The 13,593-nt window shown below is 31.5% G+C and overlaps 1 protein-coding gene across 1 annotated transcript in view; it reads right to left on the reverse strand.

Moving 5' to 3' along the window:
* The window catches only part of LOC114329884 (ATP-binding cassette sub-family C member 4), a 351,864-nt gene that overhangs the window by 293,081 nt on the left and 45,190 nt on the right, over positions 1-13,593 (reverse strand). The window lies entirely within an intron of this gene.

The following is a 13,593-nucleotide window of genomic DNA, read 5'->3' on the forward strand; positions in this document are numbered from 1 at the left end:
CAGGTCGATTTTTATTTTTAAATTAAATTTTTTTGGCATATATTTCAAACTAGTGACGTCATCCATCCGAGCGTGATGACGTAATCGATTATTTTTTAAATAGGAATAGGGGTTCGTGTTGTAGCTCATTTACAAAGGCGTTCAATTCTCTATTCAGTATAGGGCTTTTCATTCACAGTAATTTTTATATTGCTGTCAGAAAATAGAAAAAAATGTTTATTTTGCAAATAAACATTGCTTTTAGCTTAAATTAAATGTTCAAACTGCCAATAGGTAGGAGGGAGGCTGTTTGTGATTTAATTTAAGCGAAAAGAAATGTTTATTGTGAAATAAACCTTTTTTTCTATTTTCTGACAGCAGTACAATGTATTTTGAGTTAAATAAATTACATTAGGTACTTCCCTAAAATTTTAATTGAAAATTGCAGATTTTTTGGGAAAACTCAGATTTTCTGAGTAAAATTTTTGTTGAAGGAAATCGGAAAAAAAAATAACTTTGTGCAGAACTAAATTACGGTGAATTTTTATTTGAGTGTTTTTGGCTCAAAGGAAAAATTTTAGGAGTTACAGACCACTAATTGAAAAAAAAAAGAAGATTTAGGAGTGCTAATTTGTTTATAAATAAAATAACACACTTTCTGCGGACTTGTTATACCCCATATTACTAATATATGCAATCTTAAGATTCGATTTTAGCAATAAAATAGCTGGTAAATAATTTTTCCCACAAATGGCATTTTTTCGATAATTTTCCCAGACTATCAACAAATTCCAATAAACCGGAGCGCCAACCCAAATTCTGAGCAGTCTCAACATGATAAGGTTAATATCCCCAGTTGTAACTAATATCGAAATGAATAAGAATCGCTATACTCTGCGGCTGTCATGGCGGTGTCGAAATGAAATTGCGACTGTCGAAATGAATTAGAATCAGGCCCCTGAACCGCCTATGCTAGAGTAAAAAAACTTTCAGCGATTATCCATGTACTTGTGTTATTTACAAATTTGTACATATAATGCACCCCCATATTTTTTCCGGAACCACCCTAAAAAAGGAGAATTAATAAAGCAAGTGATTTTCTTAGAATCCTTCACACACCATGCCCTTTATTAAAATGCTTCATATATCATTTTGAGCACGTTCTTATTACCCATGCATGAACACCAAAAGCGATTTCTTAATGCAACCCCTGTAGCCAAAAAAAAAATAAATAAAGGAGGCTTGAAAAAAAAATTTTTTGCTTCTTGACCCTTATGGACTTATGCTACATCAATAGAGTTTTTCATAAATATATATGATTATTGCAACATCCCTGCGGAAACTACCCCTATCCTTGAAAATAAACTGCAGAAACTACCCCTATCCCTTGGAGAGCAGGTTTTTACGATTTTCTTATTACCTATGCATTTTTTTAAAACAAAACTTATACAGAATTAAAGACCACTATTTTCTCTACAAATAAGGTCGTATGCATTTTTTTCGTGTAAGCAACCGTTACAGCACAGTGGCGCCGTAAACCTCAGAAATGCTTTGGCGGGCTCCAGTTTTTGTTTTTTTTTTTCGTCACCTATTCATTTTATTGATAACGTACTGATGGAAAATAAAGAACACACTGTCTGCTACATATTATGACCTATGCATATTTTATTTTCTTTGCACCCTAAAGCCACAGTGGTGGCCCAAAATAAATTTTTGATTATTTTATTTATTAATCCTCCTTTTTTTGGTGGTTCCGGGAAAAATATGGGGTGGTTCATACAAATTTGTAAAAATAACACCAGTACATGGATAATCGCTGAAAGTTTTTTTTACTCTAGCATAGGCGGTTCAGATGGTATAAAAAGGGGTTTTTTAAAATGTAACACCTTGTAATTAAAAAATTTGCAATTGCCCTTTAATGAAACCTATACCAAAAAATCAGCCACTTATTTGTAATTAATTGCCGCAGGGTTTCTTCTTAATTTTCATTGCGTTAGGGAAAATATTTTTTTAAAAACATCTTTTTTAAAAGTTTGTCAAATTTGGGGCGCCACCCCCGCTAAACGGTGGGTGATAGACATATGCTGTCGGGAAATAAATAGTAGGAAATATAGTCCTCTTCATTTTACTATTAAGTAAATTTTTTGCAAAACGTACAGGAAGGGCTAAGTTTCGCAAAAACCACAAATCATCCCCTTTAAAGGGGTGGAAAGAAGAGTTCCGGGGCGAATTTTTTTAAAAATAAGTTAGTTTCATAATAAGCATCCCATGATATACCAGAAATAAAATAAAATTGGACTTGTGTCCATTTTGTGAGGTTCAACCTCTGTTTCCTACACTAATTCATAATGTGGCCTAAGTAAACCTACTTTCTGTTCCATACGGTGTTAATAATTTCTTTGTCTTTCTTTAGCCTCTGGAGAATAGTTATGTCACTTGTGTGGTGTACCTATATAAATATGAGACTTTTGGGTAGCATGTGGTATTATGTGGTAGCACCACATTTAAAATGACTCTAACCGTTTTATGGCATCTTCTGTAAGATTTCAGCTTTCACTCAGTTGAGGAGAACACTAAAGACGTAATATATAAAAATTCTTATGCGTATATTGATACTTAAAGACAAATTACAAAAAATATTTCGATAAAAGAGCTTCTGGTTTTGTCAATACGATTTTTTATTTCGTAGATAATGATCGCGGGTATCCAATATTTCCTTTTTGCAAATATTTCTCAAGTTACTGATACACTCATCATAATTTTTATTCATTACAAAAACAAAAAAAGCTCTGCATGGTCTAGAGACCAGCAAAAATAAGAGTATATAAAACAACAATTCGTCCCACAATAACGTATGGAAGCGAAACATGGACTCTTAACCAGCGGGGAAACGACAAAATTACTAGTACTTGAAATAAAGATACTGCGGACTAACTATGGGCCTTGCAGAGAAGAGACAACAGGAGAATGGAGAAGAAGACACAATGATGAACTCCAGACAATATATGGAGATGAAAACATAGTACGACATTAAATTAAACCGAATACGATGGGCAGGTCACGTGCTAAGATCGAGTGACGAAAGACTTCTGAACGGTAGACCGCATACTATAGTAGCACCTGCATCTCTCTCAAGAGTGCTTTTATAGCTTTATATTTCACAATATCGAAAATTGTTAATATGAAAAGTTATTTTTAATTAAAAGCTATGTTTCAGTCTACTATATCACATTCTTTTGAAAACAAAATGCAAATTTTTCTCAAATATGCAATTTTTTTGAAATTAAAAACTATGTTTTAATACGCAATTACATCCTTTATTAAAAAACGAATTGCAAATTTTTCTCAAATAGAAAAAAAAGGTTATTCACTCTTCCATGTTCATTAAATTCATAATGTCTTCTGTTTTGTGAAAATCTGCTTATCATTTTTATTTGTTATCGGAATGGAAGCGTTGTCATATTTGTAATAAATCAAAATTATTGGATATTGGTAATTTGGGAAAAAATTTAACATTTTTGAAGTTATACTTCTTTAGGCGTGATTGGTAAAAATGTTGAGAGTGAATTTTTATAAAAATGACAGTATGAAGTACGCGCACATCGACAGCATGAAGTTAGTTGAATTTTATAGTTTAAGATGAATAGGAGTTTAACTAAAATAACTAATTTTTTAATTTAACTAAATTTTTTTGGAAAGTAGTAAGTATTAAAATTAGTTTATTATTTAAATAAAATACAAATTAACTGTTTAAAATATATTTATTTTGTTGAAATCATATAATGGTAGGGGAGCAAAATATGCTAAATGTACAGTCACTCGAGCGCTTTGGAGACCTAGTGGGTTGTGAAGAGTAGGTCCTAAAACCAAAAAAGTTAAGTAACATTTTCCATTTTAGTGGGCGCTTGTCATTTTTTAATTTAATTTTCCATTTCCAACAATTGTTTTTTCCGAATATGACGCCATCTATGCATAATTAGAAAAAGTGTTTCCAATAAAAGTTATTTATTTTTTCGTGAGGAATCCAAATCTGCAATAAAAAATAGGGGGTCCTATTTAAGATTTTAAAGTAACCCCCCACCCCACCTCCGTAGGGGGTGGTGTTTGGTGCCATTCGATAGATTTTTTAAAAATATTAAATAAGTGTATTTTACAGTTTTTTTGATCTGATGTTCATTTCGCGAAATATCGCGGGATTCGTATTTAAAATATTAAATTTACCCCTCACCTCTCTCCGTGTGAAGTCGTGTTTGGTATCATTCGATAGATTTTAACAAAATATTAAGCGCATATTTTTTAGTTTTTCGATCTGTCATTCATTTCGCGAAATATTCGCTTTTTTCTTGTGAAATTTTGGGACTCACCCATTTCCTTACGCCCGGCTCAAATCGTCAGATTTTTGAAATATACACTCTTTTGCATGTACTTAACTTACCTTATCTTAATCTGACAATTTCGAGCTTTTTTAAGGATATATTTTTTTTTGACCCCCCTTAACGAACTCCCCTGTGTTAAGAGCCAATATATGGTAGAGGTACATCTGCAGGATACCAGGTTTCTCTCCATATGATAATCTGACGCGCTCGAGTAACTGCAAAAATCCCCGCTTGGGCTCCCCTACCATAATAGAAGAATAACTTTTAACGGGCGTACAAAGTAGGTACACACATTCATTTTTTTTATTAATATGTAGTTGCATATTAAACCAGTTTTTATTCCAGACAACATAATTTTCAACAATTTTCGATATTCTGAAATATAAAGGACTTACTCTTGAGCGAAATTAATATTTTTTACATATCTCGTATAATATTGATAAAATTTTATATCTGATTTTTGCATCTTAGGTTTTAGACGATGCAGAACTTTTAATGAAGAATAACTTTTTTCGTAAAATGAATAATAAAAAAGTTTCCCATAGGGATCCAACACTTACGCAGACAAACTGTATAATATATAAATATTAGAACAGACAAAAAGACTTCGTGCAAAGAATAAAAAATACAACAATGTATATAAAAATTATCCCAAAATCCGTAATGTTACATAAAACCTAACCACGCTAACACGCGATCTAATACGAAGAAACAAAACACGGGCAGCCGTTCCTGGGATAATTATAATCTAAATCTAAAGTAGATAATATAACGCTGTGCCTTTCTAATCCAATGGTCGAATCTTGAGCTCAATTTATAACAAAATAAACTTTCCAATAGAGAAAATACACAAAACAAATTGGATTACAAAGCGATTGCTCACCACGTTCCTAGATTCTCGCAATTTTCGGAAAAATACCTATTATTTCGAACACTGAGAATTCCTAGAGAATGACGCAATAGGGAAATTTCGCTGAAAACAGAGTTTTCATATTAAAATACGGAAAATCGTTTTTAACACAAACTCTGTAGTCCATGTTGTAAGGCCGCTGCCGTATGAATAAATTTTTGATTCGGCTTCTTTGCAGATTAACCTTCGGATGACCAAGGAGGGTAAATTTTGACCCCAATGTATGTTTTTATTTAATAAATTCAGAAATATTTTCAATTTAAAACTCATAATATTTTGTAATAAAAAAATTCCCTATATTTTACGAAAAAAAAAAAATATTTTCTGAATTTGGGGTCAAAGACGTACTCCCTTGGCCTACCATGTTCCAATTTTATATTAAGTAAATACCGTCTATTATGTGGAATTGTTTTGTAAAAAACATTCCAATATTAAAAAAAATGTTATAACCTGTGGCGACGTATATAATTAGTGTATATTTTAAAATTTCTTGAGTTCTATGTTCAGAATGATGGTTCCTGTATTTGTTCAGTTGTAATTAAAATATGTTTTACTAATGCCTATTTATCATTTTTTATTGATACAATACTAACATTAAAATTACGAATACATCATTTTATTTCTTAAAACAACTTAATTTTTTTGTCAATTGTCATTTTTGACTGGGGTCTTTTTGACCCCCGTTGGTCATCTGTGTAACAAAAAAAGGTTGGCCAGCGAAAGGCTAAACAAATCAGAAGGGTTATCGGGCGAAATTTTTGGGCAGAAATTGTCTAAACAATTTAAGTTTGAAATTAAATTGTAGCTTATCTTATATTCCAAATAAAATAGTAAATTCCGGAAAATATATTTTAACTTTTTTTGGACAAAATTTTAATTTTAAATATTTTCAAACAAAAAAGCTGTTTTTATTTTTTTCAGAAATTGACGGTTTTCGAGTTAGAAGCGATTTAAAATCTGAAAATGCGAAAATACGCATTTTCGAGGCTTGAAAACTCATAGGTAAATTATTATTTTTGAGTTGCCAAGTGCCTGAATTGAAGTTTAAAGATTTAATTTTAAAATTCTGAAGAGTAATCGGGGTTCGTTTTAATTTGTTGTTGTTTTTTAATTGTTAATTATGAGCGTCCATTCGGCTTTTATGGGCCGTGCGTCGCACTATATGATCCGTCTCTGTCGCACTATATGATTGGCGTATTTAATTAGCATATTGGCAATAATTAATTGAATAAATAAATAAATTAGTTATTAAAGGGAATTTTTCGCATAAGTATGTAATATGTATAAGTGCGACAGAGACTGATATGTTTGGTACACACTTACTACAACTGAAGTAATGGAAAAATTAAAGTATTTTTGAAGTGTTATTTAAACAATTTCTTCCCAAAAATTTCGCAGGGCGCCCTTCTGATTTGTTTAAAGGGGACATTTTAGAACAGGAATCCGTAAAGAAACCGAATCAGAAAATTTCTCACGGGAGATGCCTCACAGTATGGACTATTGCCAACCTTCTTTGCTTGTAACATTATTATTTATTACTAGGAAACGGTTGGTTGACAGCTCATGAAGAACTCTCGAACCGTAAAATAATTTACATACGTTAAATTCCATCTGTAAATATTGATATAAGCGAAGAACAAGAGAAAAATAAACATATTTGCAGTGGTCGAAAATTAACAAGAATTTTTAATATTTGTCGATTCTGGTTCGGCAAGAATAATTTTATTTGAATACTAATTTTCTGCTACTTCAGTGATATGCGGTCATTTTTATCCAAGGGTTAATTAATACAAAAAACGGCGCGTGGCACTGGTGAATGCCAACATTGAGTAGGGGAGAGCGGAGAGCGGGTACAATCGCGGTACAAATTATAAACGTTGTTCTGAAGCTATTTTCTTGTGGCATTTTTCAATTTTAACTATTTATAATGGGAAATAAGCCACAATATTATTATTTTGTATTTTGTATTTTGACAACGGCACCCGATTTGGGCGTCGAAACGTTAATAAAAATCATTTTTTAATAATATTGTGGCTTATTTCCCATTATAAATAGTTACAAATTATAAACATTTTGTTTTTGGTCGAATAGAGCTGCCAACGCTGCATGTAAGAAAGTGTTTAGTGATTGAATGTTGACCGTAGTTTGGCGATGTTAAGTGAGTAAGTCTGGTAGTTACGTTGTTAGATGAAAATATTGGTTTTTACGCCTGGAGAGTAAAATTAATTAAATTTTGTATTTTTTGAATAATCGCTCTAGTTTTAGAGTTATCTTTTAGAAAGGGTGGCATAGGAATTGACTCATATTATACATTTATTAATATACTTATTAAATTGAGATTAGATTCCGTGATGTGTTAAAAAATTCTGACAAACCCAAAATTCTAGATGAAACATGGTTCGATACCCACGATACTGCTCAAAAAGGTTGGACAGACGATTCTATTAAATGTGCAATTATCCAATTAATAGAGGTCAGCGAATAATTATTCTGAACATTGGATCCAAAAATGGCTGGCTTGGAGGGGAAAGTTTTCTACTATCGGCAAAAAACATTAAAGATTCAAAGCTGGACTACCATGAAAATATGACGAGTAGCTCGTTTAAGGAATGGTTTGAAAAGAAGGTGTTGCCAAATTTGCCTCCAAAAAGTGTAATTGTAATGGATAACGCAACGTACCACAGCGAACAAATTAGAAAAATGCCCGGTGTAGGTTCGACAAAAAAACAGATATCTGATTTTTTGTATGACAATGATTTGTACTTTGAAGAAACATATACAAAAAAAGAAATGTTGGAAGTTCTTCACACAAAAGTGTTTGAGAAACAATTTGTTATAGACGAATTAGCCAAACGTGATGGTCATAATGTATTGCGATTACCTCCTTACTACTGTGTCTTCAACCCCATTGAATTAATCTGGAGCCAACTTAAGGAAAGTTTACGGCGAAACAACTGCTGTCCCAAATTTAGTAGCGAATCGGTGTCACATGTTGTAAGAAGAAATAAAAAAGATTTCCCCAACACTGTGGCAAAATTGTGTTTCACATGTTATAAAAACGGAAGATCATTACAGAACATTAACCTCACATATTAAACCAATAATTATAACATTAGATAACGATTCTAGTGAAGATGACAGCGATAGTGACATAGAGTTGTAATTTGTATTTATTTTTTTCCGTCTAAACTTCAAATTTTATTTTTCTATGATATTTTCTATGTTATTTTTTATTATGTTATCTTTTTAATTCTGATTTTTGGTACCACTCTTTTAATCTTTTATTGTTATTATCATTAATTTCCTTAATTTCTTTAATTTGTTCATTTCTCTTATTTCATTGTGCATAATAATACTACATAGATATAAATACGTAATAAATATAATGATATGATATTTAAATTTATATTTATTATTCCAACCCCATTAAAATATTATATCTACTTGAAGACTTGAATTTTTTTTTGTTAAGGGGATGGGTACGAACTTTCGGCTTTAAGCCGTTACGTTATTACCGAGGGGCGAAAGTCCCTGAAAATTTCTATAATGTTTATTTTAATTAATTACAGGGGTGAAAAACTAAGGGAAAATTTAGTGTGATTTTTAATTTCAAATATCTCATTCAAAAGAAACTTTTAATTCATTCCAAGGGATTTTCGGCCCTCGGTAATAAAGTAATTTTTCATTCTGCGTTTAAATTTTTCAAAAATACAAATTAGTTTTCTCAGTATTCGAAAAAAATGATTACATTTAAAACACATTGAAAATTTTGACAGGCGTCAAAATTTTGCATTTATTTTGTTCCTTTCCCCTTAATTTTAGTGAATCCGCTCCAGGAGGGTTTGTTGTTTGTTATTATGATACTAAATCGGCAGGGACATCCCACCAGCGCCAGGTCAAATTTCTTATATCCTGACGCGAAGAAACTTAGATTGTGGGAACGGTTGTACTAATATGCAGATCCTCAGTGACACTAAGGATTACATTTAATTACTGTTTACTTCATTTACAATAGTTTTTGTTCGATCAGGTTTATCATAATCCAAGTGTCCAGTCCGTTGAAACCGTTCTAGTATATTTTCAAACGTTTCTCTTCTTGGTTGTCGTCTATCAGGGAATTTCTGATGAAAAATTTTTATTGCTAGTAGCACATTTTTGTTATACTCCACTAGCACAAAACTCTTATTAATCAGTTCCTCATTAGAAAAATTCATATTAGTAATGGTAACAAAGCAACTGGAACTATAAAAATAGTATAATGACAAATTTTTAAGGAAATTTAGTGTCATAGCCGACTAAGTAGAATATTGTATGTTTTTATTATTTTGCGCACCAACAATCTTAACTACGAATTTATTTGGATATCTCATCCAATATTAATAAATTAAGGATCAGGCTAGATTATGATGTATTTTTTTTTCGAAAAATTACTTACAAAACTTACAAATTAAAGCACTTAGGTATAGGGAATGCTTAAGAAATAAAAAAGTACCATAAAATATCATTTCATTACAATACTAAAATACAAGGTGTTCCATTTAGGAAAACTAAGAAAATACTCATTCCGAGTTTCGACCAACCCTGTATACTAAAATTTAACATTTCGCTATACTGTTAATGTTTAATAATAGTAGACTATATTAAAAATCATTTGAACATAAAATAAAAATTTGATGTCAAATCACTACAATTCTACAGGGTGTAAATGTTGCTACGAAATTAACGAAAAAACGTAATTATCTTTTAAAGTACCTCGTATATTATTACAAAACCATATATTTTAAGAATGGAAACATTGAGGAGAATCCAAAAATGTAAAAATATACAGGGTGTTCTATTTAAAAAAAACATAAGTTTGTGTCACCCTGTCAATACTCACGCCCCTGTATATTTGAAAATATTTTTAAAATATGGTCCCATCAATGCCCCAACTTTTACCTAAATAACTTTTTTTCATATCTCTTACGACAAACGAGTAATTGGACTTTGTCATATTAATGCCCCACCCTGTATAACTTAAATCTACCAATTATAAAAAAAAAGTGTTTATACTTCCTTTTTTACTATTTTTTAAATTGATATAATATGTAGTTATAAAGGAACTAAACTTTTAATATTCTAATACATCTCGTTTGGATCCCTCCGTTGGTATGATTTTGTGGCGAACATGGACCTAGAGTAGAGGTTCGTTCGGGGTCGGTGCGCTCGGTAAGCTGAATAAATACGGTGGTAAACGTAACCGTATCATTATGCAAAAATCTACGTATCTCCGGAAATTTAAAGTTTAAGTCAATAAACACAGATTGCCTTTAGACAAATAACTTAAAAGCATATTTTACCGGCGGCTTGCGAAATTGTAGGCTTTTGGATTAGATATTTTAGTACAGTACACATTGGATGGTGATGGGATATTTGGGAAGAAAAGTATGCTAAATTTGCAGTTATTATACTCGAACGTTCTGGGGACCTATTGGATTGTGAAGAGTGGGTAGGTCCTAAAACAAAAAAAAAATATTAAGTTTTCCATTTAAGTGGGGACTTTCAATTTTTTTGTTAATTTTCCGTTTCCAACAATCGTTTTTTTTTATTATAGTTTTTAATCAGATTATATCTATCCATAATTCGAAAAAATGTCTCGAATATTAGTTATAGTCGGTTCGTTAAACTCAGACACAACTGGCTAGTGATTTTTAGTAGGTAATTTTGCCAATTTGGTAAAATTTGCTAAAAATAACTACTAATTAGTTAATAATTAGGTACTAAATAGTAATTTTGCCAATTTTGGCAAAATTAGCCAAAAACAAAAAATTACCGACTAAAATCACTAGCCAGTTGTGTTTGAGTGTAGCGGACCGACTATACTTATTTTTACGTAAGGAATCCAAATCTGCAATAAAAAATGGAGGCTCTTATTTAAGATTTTAAAGTAACCCCCCACCCTACCTCCGTGGGGGGTCGTGTTTGGTGTCATTCGATAGATTTTTCAAAAATATTGAATATGTGTATTTTTCAGTTTTTCGATCTGTTTTAAAATTTTAAATTTACGTCCCACCCCTCTCCGTGGAGGGTCGCGTTTGGTATCATTCGCAATTTCGCGAAATATTCGCTTTTTTTGTGAAACTTTGTGGCTCACCCATTTCCTTGCGCACCGGTCAAATCGTCAGATTTTTTAAATATACACTGTTTTGCATGTAATTAACTTACCTTATCTTAGTCTGACAATTTCGAGTATTTCTAAGGATAGATTTTTTTTTCGATCCTCCTTAACAAACTCCCGTGTATTAAGAGCCAATATTATGGTAGAGGTACATTTACAGAGTACAAGGTTTCTCCCCGTGAGAAATGTGATAATCTGACGCGCTTTAGTAACTGCAAAAATTTCCGATTGGGCTCCCCTACCAATAGGATGAGATTTTTTCATATAACATTATTTTCATGAGCTGCTTAGCGAACATACCTACGGCTGGACAGATAATGATTTTTATATACCTAAAGGGGGTGACTATTTATCCTTTCTTCATTTGCTGGCGACAAATAATATTCATTACCTAAATCCAAGTAGGTGTAGAAAATATAGATCGTTAAATATTTTTTAATTAACTTTTAACGGGAAGTACACATTTCCTTGTGTAATTGGTATAAAATTTAATTAAGAATTGAAAATTCTAAAAAATCCAAAAGGATTGCATTGATTGTTCAGAACGTTTTCAGACTTATCAACCCATAGGCGTAACAAGGGGAGGTTTGGGGGTTATAACTCCCCCATTGAAATGTACTTTGAGCTCTATAAACTTAACACCATACCCCTCGGAGACCTTCCAGTAGTTGTAACCCCCCTTTTCAGTAGTTGTAACCCCCTTTGGGATTATCCTGGTTACGCCTATGTATCAACCCATCTTCAGTGAACTCATTGTCCCTGCTATATAGCCACAAAACCAAACAGTAATTGGATTAAATTTATTAAATAATATCCACTCGAACTGTGATATCTATTTCTATTAGATATCTCTCAAGGATAATCAAATATTATACGCATAATATTTTTTATTTTTATTTTTTAACATAACATAGGTATCTCAATTATATATAACATGAAACATACAGGGTTACGATGGAAACAAAGTTTTATCTTTGAAACGAATTAACTTACAATTATAAAATTTTGGGATACTAATGCCTGGTTGCACCAACAGATCTTAAGCTCCAGCTTAGCTAAGCTCTACTTATAGATAGGGCCTCCTTGAGTATCACTTACGTTGCACCATAATTTTAGATTCTTACCTTATTATCAATTATATCTATTATTATATTATGCTTTCTTATTGTAATATATTATAATTATATTATATTAATTCTTATGATATTCTCGACTTAAGCTTGAGATCTGTTGGTGCAACCGGGCATAAATGGCATTATGCATGTTTTACAAGATAATTCCAGTTTGTGTAACGTGACCGTTTCCAATACCGCCGCCATCTTGATTTTTTAAATAGCAACACAGGTTGAGTGATACGTGATACGTCACAGAAAGCTTATTTCGTCCACTTTCCAAAAATGACAGTAACTTGACGCAGTAATAAATAATTAACTAAATAATTGAAGAAACTTTGATAAAAATATTAAACATGTAATTTTACACACATGGTATTTTACAACTAATAACACTAGTATGGCACCAAGTATGACAATTGAACTAAATTACAATGTTTTCTTTACAGTAAGTGCTCAAAGTATTGTCCATTTGTTTGTTGACAATGATACAATCTATCGTCAAAGATGCAAATAGAATTGTTAATCATTTCTACAATAATTAACTGCATTTCAAGACGTATGCGATATTTTAAATCATTTAGGTTAGTTGGTCTGTTAATATAAACGAGGTTTTTCAAGTAACCCCACAAAAAAAATCAAGTGGTGTCACATCAAGTGATCTTGCCGGCCACTCTATCATATCTCTTCGATCAATCCATCTATGAGGTAAAATTGTGTTTAAATATTGCCTATATATAATATAAAAGTCCCTTTAATAATGTGGAGGTGCACCATCTTGTTGAAAATATATTATAATAAATTTTTTTCAATTATTTGTTTAATTATTTATTATTGCGTTAAATCATTTTTGAAAAGTGAATGAATTGAATATTTTTAACAATGCTTCTTCAATTATTGGGTTAATTATTTATTATTGCGTCAAGTTAGATACTATCATTTTTGAAAAGTGGATGAAATAAGCTTTTCTTTGACATATCACTCAACCTACGTTACATACAAACTTTAGTTATCTTGTAAAACATGCAGAATATAATGCCACTTAGTATCCCAAAATGT

This window comes from Diabrotica virgifera, chromosome 7 (assembly GCF_917563875.1).
Source record: "Diabrotica virgifera virgifera chromosome 7, PGI_DIABVI_V3a".
NCBI lineage: Eukaryota > Metazoa > Arthropoda > Insecta > Coleoptera > Chrysomelidae > Diabrotica > Diabrotica virgifera.